Source organism: Rhagoletis pomonella, unplaced genomic scaffold (genome assembly GCF_013731165.1).
Source record: "Rhagoletis pomonella isolate Grant_MI unplaced genomic scaffold, Rhpom_1.0 Rhpom_scaffold_00002, whole genome shotgun sequence".
Lineage (NCBI taxonomy): Eukaryota > Metazoa > Arthropoda > Insecta > Diptera > Tephritidae > Rhagoletis > Rhagoletis pomonella.
The window spans coordinates 3,002,239-3,019,669 of NW_023458556.1; the positions used below are offsets into that span (position 1 = coordinate 3,002,239).

General features: G+C 37.6%; 1 protein-coding gene across 5 annotated transcripts in view; it reads left to right on the forward strand.

The window, feature by feature from the left end:
* The window catches only part of LOC118732573, a 92,725-nt gene that overhangs the window by 56,329 nt on the left and 18,965 nt on the right, over nucleotides 1-17,431 (forward strand). The gene's annotated exons all lie outside the window — the stretch shown is intronic.

The window sequence follows — 17,431 nt, forward strand, 5'->3', positions numbered from 1 at the left end:
GATTTGGTTGTGCACTTCACAGATGCTTTTTCATAATTGAGGAAAAACGAAAATAAAAATTTTAAATTATATATTCCGCCCAATGAGATTTGAAGTTGGACACTCTTGGCAGCAACTAACTGTAGCAAGCATCTTTGCAAAATTACGCGGCTGGTATATTTGTACAAATTTGTTTTTGCTATTTATAGGGTTGCGTTGTTGGAAATTTTTTATTGGGCTGAACACATTCTATATTAAAATTTCTAGCCAACACCATCCTGTGATCGATCAAATAAACTTATGTTTAAGTTTGTTTAAAAAATACTTTTTCTGCTAAAAAATTGCGAATCGCTAACGCTGTTTGAAAAAACCATGCCACTTTTTTCTTAGTTTAGTGCCTGGAATGGATTTCTTGAACTTGTGCGTGTAACAACCAATTCCTTAATCAGAGACAATATTAAAAAAATATATACATATATTTGCATACGTACATACATAGGGTATGCACATATGTGCCGCTTTAAACACAGATACTTTTTGATGGACGAAATACAAATTAATGAATGAATATTAATATTAATGATGGTCAACAATCATTTAAGTATTTGGCTTGCGGTGGATGACTTGAGCTAGTGGAGTGTCGCTATGAGGCTAAGAAAAACGGTTATTTGCTGTTGTGCCCCCAAGGTTGTACGCTGAAGGAACGGATATGCCTCTAGAAATTTGTCGATGATGAGATCAATACGTACATTCGTCTAATACATAGAAACAAAAATCTTGTTGATGCACCGCTAGAGGCACGCACATCGGTTTAATGAGCAACAAAAATACATGAAATTCTGTTGGCTTATAAATAAATGTTTGCTGGTTAAAACCTAGTATATTTATTAATAATGAAAACCTTAAAGCACATTCACACCGTTGGCTTTTATCGAACCGCAAAATCTATAGTATAAAAATTTGGAACTACATACGTAAGCGTATATACATACTTACTTATCGTCACCTGAAATGCAGAATGTCGTAACAACATCGTAACAGAATGATAAGAAGTCGGGACTAATAATTTTTTTTTGTTCATAAAATGATGTGGGAGTTGTAATTCGATGGACATACCAATTAAAAAGTGAATTTTGAATTTTTTATTTGTTACGTCTTTTTGCATTTCAGGTGACGATATATATATATATATGTATATATGTACAGCAGTGTTGACAATAATAACAGCGAAATTCAAATTGGCATTGCTCGCAAGTTATGATTATTAATTTATTTTTAATAATTTACACTTAAAATATATTTTGATCTACAAATAACAGAGACCACATAAATAAAAATTTCGAATTTTGCACAAAGTTCGCAAAAATTAATTTAAAAAATTTAATACAAAATTTTTCTAGAAAATAATTGTGAATATTTTGTAAGAACAAGCTCTATGCTAACTTTTGAATCTGGCTGTATACATTTGTTGTTGTAAAAATTATTCCTAAATATTAGCCTATTTTGCAATATGGAATTTTTAATTGATAGGAGAATTGCTTGGAAAACAAAATTTTAATCCATGTTAATAGTTAGTTACATTCGAAAAGTACGAGTACGAACTGAAAGCTCGAAAATTTCGAAACTTTTATTGCATAGCCAAAGATAAGAGTTTAAGTGTAGGCGTGGGTGGCCATATCCAAAACTTGGGATTGAAATTTTTCCTGAATAACAAAAAGAGTTTTTTCTATTACAACTGGAAAGAAGTTATTACTGGGGCCACAACTGTATGTACTTGTACATTGGGAAATATTTCATGTAAATGCATATCTCACATTGAATTTTAGGTCAGCCGAAAAGCGGTTGGTTGGCCCAGTTATTCCATTTCAGAACGGGGAACTGAAGTTTTTTAATCAAGCGACGCCTGAAAGACGAATAGAACATACATAAGTGCTGAAAGTGCAGTCAAAGTTTCGAGGATCGAGGTTTTGAGGATCTGCCAGCTTAACGGAAAATTCTTATTATTCCTATGTCTTTTTTTGCATTCCTCTTCATGCAGTTTTTGAAGCATATTTAAGTAGTTAGTTCCTTTTTTTCTGGATCCGGAGAAATCTATTTTTTTTTTTTTTTCATTAGCTGTAACTCGTCGGCAAGTAGGCGTGTTTATGTCATAAAAAATTCTAACTGGTGAGTCATTTGTTTAAAAGCAAATCATAAACAGGAGAGGAATTTCCTAAAAACACCACCATTTTTTAGGCAGAAAGCTGATGCCAGATAAAAGTTTGTGGCTTTGCGTGACATTTATAACTTCGCCAGCAAAGCGCCAGACGCAAAAGCTATGCCGCAATGAACGACAAGAAAACAATTTTGTACTGCTGTTTTACTTGTCAAAATTGTTATGGATTATATGTATTTAGCTTTAAAAGTATTAGTAATGTAAACAAATTTTAGTTTTCTGCATAAAAACTTCAACATGGACGAAACAAAATAAATATTAAACCAGCTGATTGTCAACGCGCTTAATCTCATCTGTCAAAGCGAATCTGTCACACAAAGCGAAGCAAGCGTTTTATCTGCCATCAGCTTTAGGCATGTGAAATCTCGTAATTTTCTACTTTGCTGAAATATTCGTTTAATAAAAAGCCTGTAAAAATATTACCGTCGTTATTTAATGGAAGAACATCGTATTAAAAAAAATATTAAATTGAGTAAAAATTTATGAAAACTGTAAAATTTATGAATGCAGTTATTAAATCTAAGATAAGCTGTCAACCAAACTTAATTTTCTTTCTTTCTTTTGTCAAATTTTATTGTTTTCTAGTAACAGTTTGTCAGCAAGTTGGAGAAGTTGCAAAAACTAAAAACATTTAAAAATATCGTGATCGCTTTTTTACACAACACTAAAGTGAAGCTGGCGTCATTTCCGCATATTTAACTAATTAAATTATTACGTTTCACAAAAAAAATAAGAGATTTGTAAATAAGCTATCTCAAATCGGTGCTAAATTTATGATATGTACATACATTTGATGGTATCTGACCTCAATATACGAATGTACATCCTACAATAACAAAATATATTCATACTCAATATTTTTATGCGCGAATAAATTTTAAATAAATATAAAAGATCACCTTCGTCAGCTAACTTTTTTATATTTTCTTAACTTACTTATGTGTATGTGTACATATATGTTAGTACTGTTCATTGACTGTAACCGTTATGATTGTCAACTGCATTATCGCTGCTTTGAGTGGTAAAAGTTTGTCCAATGAATGAATGAGCACACAGACCCACCAAATTACCGAATGAGCACTTCACAAATAGCGAATGAAACAAAGAAAACCATTAACTGGCAATTAAAATCGACCCAACAATTCTCATTAAGATCTAACGACATCTACAGGAAAGACAATAAATAAGCTACGCTCTCGGCCATGGCCACAACCGACACAGCCTAGACGTATCCCTGCCTTTGGCTACCTCCCCTTGCCTTGGCTATATCTCCAGGCTTAAAGACCATATGCCTTACATGATATACATATGTATGTATGTATCTATGTAATTAAGTGTGTAAAGTATTTCTGTGACTGGCTTTGAACTGCACCGCCTGCGTCGGCAGAACAGTTACATACGTTTACTGGCCGATTACTTACATAAAAACATAAACAGACGGTAGCATTGATCAGCATCAACTCGGGAATTAACTGCAGTTGATCCGCATTAAGTCCGAGTTAATCCGTATCAACGCTGCCGTCTGTTTAAGCTTTAAGATTGAATCTATATATTATAGGCGCTTTAGCTGTCAGAAGAGTGAAAGGAGCATTTATGCCTATGTTGACAATCATCTAATGGCGGCTTTATTATGCCAGATCTAAATTGAGGTGTCTGATCATTACAACTCATGTTTTATTGTAATTATGTATGTACGTACAATATATACAGATTATTATATACCTACATATATTTAAATATACATATTTATACTCATTTGACTACGTAGATAGGTATATCATTGAGCAGCGTTCGATTTCTACTAACCATTCTGCCTCTTCTAAATATTTCAATGTTACTCATTGGCTGGGACCACCACACGCTGACACTTTCAAGGCCTCGCCAATGAGTCCGCAAGACCTCTTTAGTCATTTGTCAAATTTTGCGGTGAATTAAAAATAAATGAAAATGTATTCCAAAATGTACGAGGGTACATAAGTACCTACATACATACATACATAGACATCCATATGACTGTGTGTACATATGTATTTATTAGCCAATCCATTGTGATTTCAGCAAAACATTTATTTTGTTAGTAGCGCGGCCAGTCCGTTTCATTGTTCTTTTTTGGATTTACCAACAACGAGTCTTTTCGTGTTGCGCTAACTCATAGTTGGTATTTTGATTGGCTTCATTGGTAGATACCGTCAAATTTCAATACAGCTGCAATAAGGTCGGCGTTAATGATATAAACAATTGAGTTTGTGGTTTTTTACTTTTTGTTATTGTTGTTGGATTTTTGATAGCTTTGCTTATTCTTATACCGAGCGAACTTGTGCCCAGGGTATTATAAATTTGTTCGCGTAACTGTTGTTTGTAACAGCCTAATGTAATCGAGATAGATCTAAACGTTTATATGTATCTACACTGAACCAAAAATCCCTTTCTGGATCAAAGAAAAACTTTCCTTACTTTAAGGTCGAAAATTCTTCCGAATGAGTAAAAAATTCTCCCGAATGAGTAATTTTTCTTTGGAATGTGTAAAAACGTACATGAAAATATGGAACCGTGGATGTAATCTATCATTTTGAAGAAATGTTGGGCATGAAAAGAGGATAAAACTTCTTTAGTGCTATTTCGCTCCCATTTTTCTTCTTTTTGATTTCTGTTTTTCTTCAATCAAGAGAAGTTTTTTTTGAGTGTATGTAAGTCAAAATATTAATATAGAATCCGATTAAGCCATGTCTGTCTGCCAGTACGACTGTCCGTGAGCACGATAAGTGGAGCGAAAATTTAGATGTCTCAAAGAAATTACAAAGGTACAAAGGTAGGTAGGTTGGTATTGAAAATGGAAAATCGAAATCGGATAGCAATCATGCCCATCTTCCATATAACGGTATCTTCGAAAAAGTGCAAAAACTACGATATTTACTTAAATAATAATTTTTTATCTGCAAGTTTGAATGTGAATTAGAATTTTAGCCTAAAATAAGGCAAAAAAAAAATGTTTGAAAAATGGACGTGCGCCACCCACCCACTTATGAAGAACTGCTGTAACTCATTAGCCGCTTCACTAACCTCTGGTACGAATATTGCCTATAGGCAATATAGAGTGAAACCTGTTGAGAATTTTTGAAATCGAACTAAAATTGCGCCCACTTCCGATATAACGGTAAAATTTAGAAATACGAAAACGCTTCGGTAAACGCTTTATACCTTTCTGCTCAACTCAGTTCAGTTATTTCATTAAATTCTATTATGGAAAACGTATGAAATCTGGAAAAACACCCTTTCTTATAATATAGTTTACAGAAAGGTTAAAAAACGAAATTTAATACGTGCGCCTGGTATGTAAATTTCGTGCTCGTTCAATCTTATACTTTTTACTTGTTTTTATGTACATACATAAGTATGTACATAAATATTTTTGTGTTCGCCATTGTTACTTAATAAAAAGGCTTTGAAGAACAGGCTAATATTCACACATACATACATACCTAACACATTCATAAGCATTTACCTACATATACAGACATACACATACAAACATAGCCAGCAAAGATATTACATAGTTATTTTAATTTACTTCCGCATTTCATTTTGATTTTATTTGCTTGTTAGGAAACCGTCTTTTAATTATGACTTTTGCAAACGGATAGATATGGGAAAAAGATGACAAGCTTCCGACAAAATGTGGGCGGAACTTCACTCCGTCAAGTAGTATTGCTACATAATAAAATAAACGAGATTTTTCGAGCTTTCGATAAATGATGGCCTCTTGAACTTAAAAATACTAATATTTTATTTTTCCTATCATCAAAAAATTAAGTAAAGAAGATCAATGTCAAATTACTTGTGATTATTTTTCAGTAGGCTTGCAAAATTTATCCGTAATAAAGTGTTCTGTTTATGGACTTTTTAATCAAATAAATCACAATATTTGCAATGAAATAGCCATCTCCTATCTAAAAATCTAAAAATAGGGCTTAGTCCCTTTGAGATGCAACATGACGGTCGTACCGAGTGCAAAATTATAGACGACGGCAGGATATTTAGTGTGTTAAGATCTCACTTGCTAAAAAATGTGGGTTGGTAACATATTTTCCCATAAATAGCAGGGTAGATAAGTGTTTTCTGCAAAAAATATAATTTCATCAGAAGTTGAAGAGTGATTTGCGAGCAGCTGTTTTGCATTTGTTCGAGAGATTTCGTGATAAGTAAATTAAAATCAAAAGCCGATCTACATACATACCCAACAAGCATTTCTGTACCTAAGTGTTTTTAAAAGAAACTCAAAGTCAAGCAAGCTTTTGCCATATTAAGCGCTGGTTTCTCCAACTCAACTTGACTTAGTTTAGCCATTTTTTGGACTCATTAATTTTCACCATCTAGGCTAACGTTTTAATCACCTCATTCTTGACGAAGTCCAAAAAAAGGCTAAAGTAAGTTAGCGTTTTTAGCATTCAGTTTATTTTAAGTTTATTCAAATGAACCTTTTATAAGTGTTGGCAGCGAATATACATATATAAATCACTTATATTTAAAAGTAAAATACAAATGTTAAGTGAAGAAGATCAAGGAAAAAACCTTCTTTCTACAATTTATTAAAAAAAATATATTTATATGCTTATTAACAAGGGGCCGTTACGATTATAAATAATACGCATGTTTTAAGCGTTTTATAAACCAATAATTATTCGTTTTGTAAGCCTTATGTTTATTTTAGTAAACTCTTAAGGTTATTTTGCGCTTGTTGGGTATGTACATACTAGAGGTACATATATGCCGCCGAGCCACGCCGCCACGCCGCCACATCCGCCGTTTTTTGTCATTCTTCACGCGCCGCCGCCGAGTTACGAAAATAGCGGCGACGCTCGGCGTCTAAGGAATTTTGTACAAAATGTTCATGATGAATGCACATTGAAATACATCGCTTGAAGTATCTACTACTCCAGAATATATAACCATATTTTCAATACCACAACAATATTCTTTTATATGTACATATTACTACAACAACAAGAAAGTTATCACACAGCAAAAACTTTAACGCTAATATCTCAGAAAGCAGTTTTAACAGTTTTAGCTGTGTGAAAATTATGTTCGCATTCACAAGTGCTGGTCAAAACCCAGGAAGGTTTTGCTCCCTCGCATTGCAATGTTTTCTACACAGTGTTGAAGCTCCCCATTCTTTGTGGAAATTAGTAGTATTTTTTATTACTTTCGGTTATCCTTAGGAAAATTTGGCGCTTAATATTTTAGTGGAAATTTCAACCATCTATAAGCCATTTTTTAAACAGTGGGTCAGAAAGACCTGTTCTGCTGGGAGTTGATGGGTAAAACTGTTGGAAAATAGTACAGCACCCTAGTTTTCCAATCCATAACCCGCAAAAAATGGTAAAAACTCCGCAATTTAACATAACGGTAGATACGATTATTACAAAAATTTATTAATAGCGACAAAAATTACTCCAATAAATTAACTTTTTAAAGAAAGTAACAATAATAAAGAAGTAACAATATTTAAATTTAAAACTAATTCAATAATGAAATTAAAAGGAATCAAATCTATGGAATCTACCTTATGGGTAGTAGCGCCGGCGTTTCCAGACGCACCGGCGTCGCCGCCGCTGCCGATATTTTTTCAAGTTGACCACGCCGCCGCCGTAAAGCCCGTCGGCGTAGACCTCTAGTACATACATGCATGCATACATAGATGGATATGTATGTACATAAGTACAAACAAACTTGGTCATGCTAATGTCACTTAATAAAATCAATAAATATTAAGCAGGCAGTTTTTTAGATCACCAGCCATTAAATATTTGTAAACATAACATTGTGTCAAACAACATTTAATATATATTAAAGCGCCATGGGCCATACACTTTCAGTCATAGGTACATACATAATTATATATTAGCATATTTATTGTACAAACAGCGGCACTTACTACATTTGTATATTCTACATACATACATACATACATACATACATATTTACATATGCGCATATTTTCATAAAATTTAAGAACAAATTTGTTTGCATAATTTCGTATTGTCCAATGAGTGACGGAGCTCGATAGATCAAACAGCCCATGATCGCACTCACTTCATATTCATTATACACATTTGAATAAGAATGGCAGAAGATAATAAAATATTAGTTAACACTCTTAAGCAGCTTGTTAGCAAGTCTTTGCGATGTTGAAAGCATTTTTGTCATTTTTATTTACGCACAAATACAATGGCCTTTGAAGCGAGTGAGTCCCAAGCGCAGCAGAGACCGATGACAGTGTTGTTCGATGAGGGGGGCGGCTGCTGGTGCACCAGGGGATTTGTGCGCTAAACGTACACAGAGAGAGATTCACGATCACATTTTCATTAGTGTAAATATTTTCAAAACTTATTAGCAGCACCTACTACACTTGATCGCTTTTGCTTGCTCGGGACTTGACGGTGGGGGCCTGGCGATAGAGGGCACTAATCTGTGGAGGTACATACAAACATATATGTACATATGTCATATGTACCGGCGCATGTCAACAGAATATTACGCTAATGTGAATGTTTTAATGTTTTTACTGTCACGCGTTTATTGGGTTGAAAAATATTTGTTATTCGCCTGCCCGAGATTTAATGGGAATAATTTGGCGGCTGCTGTGGTGAAGTGGTTAGCAGTGTTCGCTGCCATTCCGCAGGGCCCAGTTTCCGACCAACAAGAAAGTTTTTCCTAATAACGGTCGCCCTCGGCAGACAATGGCAAACCTCCGAGTGTATTTCTGCCATGAAAAACAGCTTCTAATAAAAATAAAATCGCCGTTCGGAATCGGCGTAAAACTGTAGGTCCATTCCCTTTATATGAAAACATCAAGGCGCACGCCACAAATCGGGGGAGAAGCTCAGCCAAACACTATTGCGTATTATTATTCAAGTTAAAACAAGTAAGAAAGTCTAAGTTCGGGCGGAGCCGAACATTAAATACCCGGCGCAAGTATTAAATATATGTTTTCCACCTTTCCGAAAGCTACCGCTACATGATAAGCCGTAAGTAAATTAGCGTCCTTAAATTTCGAAATATTGAAATTTCAAGCATATCTGAAATTTACCGTTATATGAAAAGCGGCCTCAATTTTAGTCCGATTTCAATAATTTTCAACGGTTTGCTTTTATGTGGCAAGCACAATAACCATACCGAGCTTGGTACAAATTGCTAGAACGGTTAGCGAGATACATATATGTGATCACAAGTGGGCGGTGCTACGCCCATTTTCCAAAATTTTGTCATAAACGTATTTCTTGGTAAAGAATTGTTGCAATCATCAATTTTGAATAAATTAGCTTCAATATTTACTGATTTATCGAAGATTTTGTATTTCTCGAAATTACCGTTATATGGGATGTGGGTGTGGTTATTGTCCGATTTTAGAAATTTTCAGCCAGTTGGTATGCTGTACCAGGACCAACAACTGTGCCAAGTTTGGAAGAAATTGGTGTAGCGGTTACCAAGATATACACATGTAACCATAAGTGGGCGTGGCTACGCCCATTCGCCAAAATTTTGTAATATTCTTATTTTTCGTCTAAAACTCATTGCAAATATCAATTTTGAGTGAATAATCTTCAGTAGTTACTAAAATATCGCAGTTTTCGTTTTTCTCAAAATTACCGTTATATGGGAGGTAGGCGTGGTTATTGTCCGATTTTTTAAATTTTCAGCCATTTAGTACGCTGTACTAAGGCCAACAACTGTGCCAAGTTTGGAAGAAATTGGTGCAGCGATTACCAAGATATACACATGTAACCATAAGTGGGCGTGGCTACGCCCATTTTCCAAAAATTTATAATATTCATGTTTTCCGTCTGAAACTCATTGTAAGTATAAATTTTGAGTGAATTATCTTCAGTAGTTACTAAAATATCGCAGTTTTCGTATTTCTTAAAATTACCGTTATATGGGAGGTAGGCGTGGTTATTATCCGATTTCGCCCATTTTCAATACCATCCGTCCCACGCCCAAAAGAAGTTCACGTACCAAGTTTCGTTAAGATATCTCAATTTTTACTCGAGTTATCGTGTGCACAGACGGACGGACGGACGGACGGACGGACGGACGGACGGACGGACGGACGGACGGACGGACGGACAGACAGTCACCGCTTAATCGATTTCTCTTTTCATTCTGATCATTTATGTATACATTTGTCTATATCTATCTCGATTCGTTTTGCCTGTTACAAACAACCGTTATGTGAACAAAGTTATAATACCCTTGTGCACAAGTGCGCTCGGGTATAAAAAAATCCCCGGTGGCGGTGTAAACAACCAAATGCACCCGCTGTGTCCGCCACTGTTGCTATTGAAAGTAGAGCAACTAAAAATCAAACCCAAATTGTCACCAAATTTGTAGCAATTTCCTTAATCCCTCTCAAAGTCTGCGCCCTGCACGACTCTTGCGTCATAACGCGCAACTGCACAGCAGTTGGAGTAGCAATTTGTGCGCCACTTCTGCTTCAGCACGGCCGCATCTTTCAGCGGTCAATAGAATTTGACAATGAACCGAGTCAGTGAAGGGCGTGATTTGTCCGAACTTGACTGCGCAAAATTTAAAGTGACGTGTGCAACCAAAACAATAACAATAACAGTCAAAGAAATGGCCAAGTCTCGATTAATATTTGAACGCGTTGTCGTGACTCGATGTAGAATTGAGCTTAGTTTGGTAAAACCTTGACTGCGCTGGCTGAAAATAAAAGACATCCATCTGTGTGTGTGACCTTCTGCGCCAAGCACTTTTTTGTCGATTCGACGCCTGCGTTGCTGCTGAAGGTGGAGATGCTTACTACTTTGTATTTGTTGTTGTTTTGCTTAGTTGACGACATACATAGAAAATCTTTATGTTTCGAATCTCTCTTATTTTTAAAGGATTAAACACTTCATGTGTATGTTTATGTATGTATGTATGTACGTATGTATGAGGAATATGACCGTCACACTTGAGACACAGACGGACGCGGGTCGCACATGCGCTCAACAACGAGCTTTCGTGTAATCCCTTTTCGCTTTCAATTAAGAATTGCAATTTTTGATAAGGGTAGTATGTGTTTTATAGAATTAATATTAAATTCCGCCCCGAAGTGGGGTAATTTTTTTTATTGTAGCGAAAATACTAAGCACTGCCCAGTTCGGCAGGTCTATCAATCGTTGTATTCAATCTCAATTAAGGGTAGGCCCAGGACGCGGTCAGTACAAAGAAAAGGGGTGCTTAGCTTAGTGGGTTGAAGCGGACAAACTTCGTAAGAGTCATGGCGATTGTACGTCCACCGTTTCAGTCTTAGCGGGAGAGATAATGCCTCTAGTGGTGTGGAGGTACAAACGGTGTTGAAGGTTTTCGACAAGTCCAAAGCTGTTCGAACCGTTCTCTCACGAACCCTGTGGTCTGCTCCATGTGTGAAATTAGAGCAGAAAACTTCGCTCCATCCGTATTAAGTTGCGCTGTCTCTGGAACAAGGGGAATAAGTAGATTTCTGGACTTGGATTGGGTTAACCAACCCTAATGCAAGGTGCTTCTCTAGGGAATGATGGAGATGCATAGGGTTCATGAACCCGAACAAAGTTAAACCACAGAAACAAGCACCTTGCTTGAGGAAAATACGAGTAATTCCGGTGCATAGAACCGGCGGACGAGGGGATGTCCCGAACTTATCTGTTGCCTCGTTTTCGGGCAATCAACATTTCTTTCCTCATTTCACTTTTTGTTGGGTAAAGTGTGCTGTTGCTCATTCTTTCAAGGTTTGTCAACACATGGTACAGGTTACCTACCATTCACACATGAAGACATACAGAACTTTATACTCGGCTTCACACTTTAAATGCTTTTATAAAACTTGCGCGCATTGCCAACACATATTTGCCTTTCCAACTGCACTCCTTCAGTCTCCTTCCCCGAAGAGCGTTGCTTTATTATTTCTGTTATTATTATTATTTGTTTTTTTTTGTAATTTTTTTGCATCCGCGCCGGTTTTTCGCACGCTCAACGCCTTTGTTTGTAATCGCCCCAGTCCATCTTCGACTAAAAACTGGCTCACCGAACGACACTCGCCATGGATTCGCAACCGCCTCGCTTCACTTGTTGATCATTAATTTTTTTAGCATCTCGCATTTCTTTCTTTACCCACTCTTCATATCGTTGGCATTCTTTGGTGCTTCCTCACTTTCCGTTCCATTTCGATTGCCTTTTGTTTTTCTGCTTGCTTCATTGCTGATTTTCATAAACGCCTGCGTTTTTTTTTTTCGTTTGTTTTTAATTCATTTATCAAATCATTGATTAAGCAATGAGCTCGCTTGCGCCTCACCCGGCCGTTACATAGATTCATGCGAGTGGGTTGCAGTGGCGCTGTTTTTGTTGGTGTTGCAGACATCCTATCATTGGAGTGTGGCAAGTTGTTTAGTATATTGTTTTGTTGTTTTCACAATAGCATTGATTTTTTTGCTAGAGCGAACAGTCCAGACATAGCGTCTATCATAAACTTGTTTGTGATTCTTTGAGCTGCTCGCCGTCGAATTGGCTGTGTGGTAAAGCAGCGCCAGTATTCTTTTTTTTAATTTGTCTTTATATTTGTGCTATCCTAGAGTTTCTAAAGCTTTGCAGCGTAACTTTCTTGTAGTTAGCTCAAAAGGCTCAATAACAAAATGGAACCGAAACCCGGCGCACACAACCACAGGCAGAAAGTGTACGGGACAGTGTTGATATTATTATTACTCCTTAAGCCCCATTTTATAGACCGAATAAGAACTCAAATTTCTAAGAAGTTGTTTTCCATATTTTTTTTTTTTGTTACTCATACTTGCACTCAAAAAGCAGCATGGAAGAAAACCACTTTCAGCTCATTTAATTCCACGTCCTCCACGAGGGTAGTATGTACGTACTCATACTTCGCCGTGGTTATGAAGTCAAGTGCACGAACATTTCACATTTCTTGGTGCCAAACTTCTAAGAGTCCTTCACGTGTCTCCGTTTTGTCAGCGAAACATGCAACAAATAATAGAAACTTCAACAAAAGCAACAACAACTAGAATTTCGTAATGAATCTTAAGTTCAATAAGGCTCCTCAGTCGATTGTTGCTAGTCGCTGCTTGTCGCCTGTCGGCCGTCGTGTCACACGTTAGACCTCAGCCAACCAAATTGCTTGCATGCAACATTAAGTTGCCATATTGTCAGTTTGTCAGTTTAGTGCTGCAATGTGCTTCAGTGCTGGGCGCATTGCTGTGCTATTTGTTGCTGGCCACTTACCAGCCCACTAACCCACCTTCCCAACTGTTCGCGCGCCCGCCCGCTTGCCGTTCGTTTCGGCACTCTGCTCCAATTCATTTCAGAGCTCTCCTGACAGCGCTGACATTTTCTTGAGTGACGTATAAAATGATGTCGTGCTGCTCTGTCGTTGCCTTACAGTCACTGTTGCTATTACTGTTGTTGTTGTTGTTGATATTTTCCCGTCGATGACAAAGACATACGCTGACTGGATTTTTTCCAACAGCAGTTCGCAGACCTTCCTTTGGTTACTTATTGAATGTATGTATGTATGTATGTAGTTCCTATCATGCATGGGCACAATTATTATAACTTTTTGTTTATACAAACACTCATGAACACATATATCAATACATACATATGTACATAAATATAAGTAGTATTTTTAGCAAAATCCCAGACCCCAACTCATTTGATCCCTCCTCCATTGAATTTCGAGAGCGTATTCATGTTTGGACAACGCTAATATAGCGGTCGGAAGCTATCGATAGTCGGCACCACCCATACTGTGCGACAGTTTTCTTTTGAATTATAAGTGCATTTCTTAAATTGTTTCCATTTGTATAATCTAAATATGTATATGTATTTTACCATTTTGGAATGCTATTCTTATCACTTATCGGTGTTCGTGTTGTATAACCTTTTCTTCAGCTTGCATAAAGCATACCAAAAGCTAATGAGAATTTAATGAGCGTCCATTTTAAAATTTTGTTCTGGCACTTTTGCATTTTCTCTAAAGTATCGATAGTCTATACCAGGGGTCGGAATACTAAGATATTCAAACGATTTAATAAGTGAGACTGTGTTCGTTAAATGCCCTGTTCACTTGCCGCTCTTCGTATACGTGTGAAACACACATGTGCTCAGAGAGCGCACAGTGAACTATTGCCTGCCGACATCTGGTCTGTAAAACCATCGATTGTACCGATCTACTGTCGATGGTTTCTGACCTCTAGTACATACATATATATGTGCGAATTTTCTGTTTGGCGGTAAGTTCGTATTTTATAAGCCTTTGACAATCCTTTTGAAAAAATTCCTCAATTTTTCAAGCCGTCTATTTGGGGTATTTGTAAGTAAATCTGCATGACTCTTTAAATCTTGACAAAATTTCCCTTTCAGATATGAAGAGGAGGCTTAAAATATCAAAGAGATTTACAGAACAAGACAGCTCTATTAACATTTTTGCTAAATGATTAAAATTTTAATTAAATTTGCTATAATTTTTCTAAAATTTTAAAAATTTCGAATCGAACTTTTCTATTAAAATCTGGATTAAAGGGCTCGGAGGGATCCTTCCCAAAACCTAATGTTTGAGTTAGAATTTGTGCGTAATTTTACTCAGAATCAGCCATATCACCCACGCGGGGATGTGAAATTCAATATCGTGTAAACTTACATATTTTTCCCAAGTTTTGGCGTCGACAATGATCGGTCTCCAGTAGTCGCCTAACTTTGTCAAAACATTTTCAGACGGTTTCCCTATCGCCCCATATTACAAACTCTTAGATTGACGTATGTCGGCTTGTCTCATTTTATTTTCAGCTTCCCATAACGAGCCCACAAAGCTCGTGTTGCGCCCGATCGCAGCGTGGGCTTCTAGAATATTTTTCACTCTCTTTAAAGAGAACCAAAGCCACTTCGAAAATAAGGAAAGTACAGGCGAATCCAAGAATCAAGAATGATAGAATACAAGATTGCGCCGATCAGAGAGGATTTTTGAGAATAGCGTTTGTGTGACGTCACACTGGTGCAATTGCGAGAGAGAAATGCCAAAACGTGAGCAAGATTGGAAGAAGAAGAAAAAATGTTGCAAGGAAAACGTAAACAAGTTGCACAAGTGTGCCGTCATGCAAACAACGATTCTGTCAAATTCGTTAAGAGAGGAATAGCGGTCCGAGGTCGGTGCAACCTTTGTATTCTCTCAATCGTGTCCAAGAATGATAGAATACATAGAAGAATATAGAATAGATGTATTCTCTCCACCGTGAGGCGAACCAGTAATTGGATCAAATGCCAGCAAGAAAAAAATGAATAAGAAAGCGTCTCTCATATGTATTGGAAAGGCATGAAAAAATCATCTGAAAATACATATCGAGAAATACTCCTAGAGTACGCAGATGCATTTCTGCATAAAAAAAAAATTTGAAAAATTTCGCTTGTATTTTTTTTTTCAGTTAGAGCTCGGTATGTACCCGTTTACACAAACATTTCGGTACTTTTACAGACTCATTGTACCGAATTTTCTTCCATTCTCGGCCGCGTTTACGAATAGTTTGCTGGCTACGATAATCTACATACAAACGCAGATTTGTGCAAATGTACGAGTATAAGTTTTATCATTCGTGGCAAATTTGTCAATCAAATCAATTTCAATTCATTTCACAGCATTTAATTTTGTTGTGCGCAATTTTCCCCCTTAGCTGTAAATAGGAAATCGAATTGCATTTACAATAAACCATACACAATGCTGTTTGTCTCCGCTCATTTGTACACACACTCACACACACACACATATGTACGCATGTACTCGCAGTAAGCACCAGAAATTGCTGCGACTGTGATTTTCAGCTATGGATGGGCAACGAGACTGTGCGGCGACAGCAACGGAGGCGGTGGCGACTAAGTGGTCAACAATTCCTCCATATCTACCTTGGCTAAGCGCTCAAGACGAGGCGACCGCCATCAAACGGGTTGCGAAACCAATTCATACCATGGGAACCACACGATTGGTTGTCATTTTGTCAACAAATTGCAAAACGTACTGGTTGGACCGTACGCAAGTAAATATGTATCTACGTACATACATATGTACATGTGCATGCATGTTTCTGTATGTATTCATGCATGCATGCGAATGAGTTGAGTTTGACATGGGAACCAACATGGCCATAACGCGGCCATGTGGCACGCAGACGTCGCAGGGTAATATGAGTGCCACCTTAGCCATACGTGCCGCTCAGGCAATGGTATCGAATGTCGGCGAAGTAAGAAAACAAAAACAAAAGCAAAAGCAAAGGAATGATCAAAACAATATGAACAAAAACAATGAAATCGTAAAATTGCCTGAGGCGATAGTAATTGGCGGATCGGTGGGCAATAACAAACTGCAAAGCGTAGAAGGCGAAGTGGCGGGTATAATGCACCAACGCACCACCACACACACCACACACACCACACCAGCGCCGCCGCCATAGCAGCCGTCATTACACTCACATTGCCACTGTCGCCATAGCCACCTCGTTGCCAGCCAAAGTGAGGTGTAGTCGGAGCTATGCTTTTTGTGACTTCTAACAACAGGAGGCGTAGGGGGGTGGCTGCAGGCTGGCGGCCAGACATGTAATAAGTGCTGAGTTGTGGACTTAACTCGAAAGAAATGCGAGTAAGTGTCACTTAAGCGGGCTCAACCCGCACCCATGCATGAACGCTTGGTTGTGGAAGCCTCACACCTCCAGCACGTGAAAGCCTATTGCCAGCTGTGTGTTCGTAAAGCGAGCCTCTCTCCAGCCCTCCCACAAGTCAGCTCGGCTCCACGCAAACACCAACTACGCCAAGCACTCTCTGTGCTTATAGTGCGCCTTCGCTCGCTCCGTTTTGTGCGACGCTGCTATCTGTCAGCTCGCCACGGCAACAACACCAACAACAACGGCACCAGCATCACCAATAAACTATGACTGAGTAAAGTGTGACCTGGGGCGATGCATGCCTGCCGTTGCTATCATTTCTGATTGTGTTGAAAACGGCTCAAGTATGCGGTAATCGGTTTCAATTTCACCGATTTCGTAGTTACGAAATCCGCCGCAGAAGCAGCAAATCATTAAGCAAAAAAAAAGAAAGCAACATTTGCCGGCAGTGAAACAAGTTTTCTTCACTCTTCATTTTGCCGGAGCGTACGCGGGTGGGACGGACAGCGGCTCAAGGATGCTGGCGCGCAACTGCCATACTTGC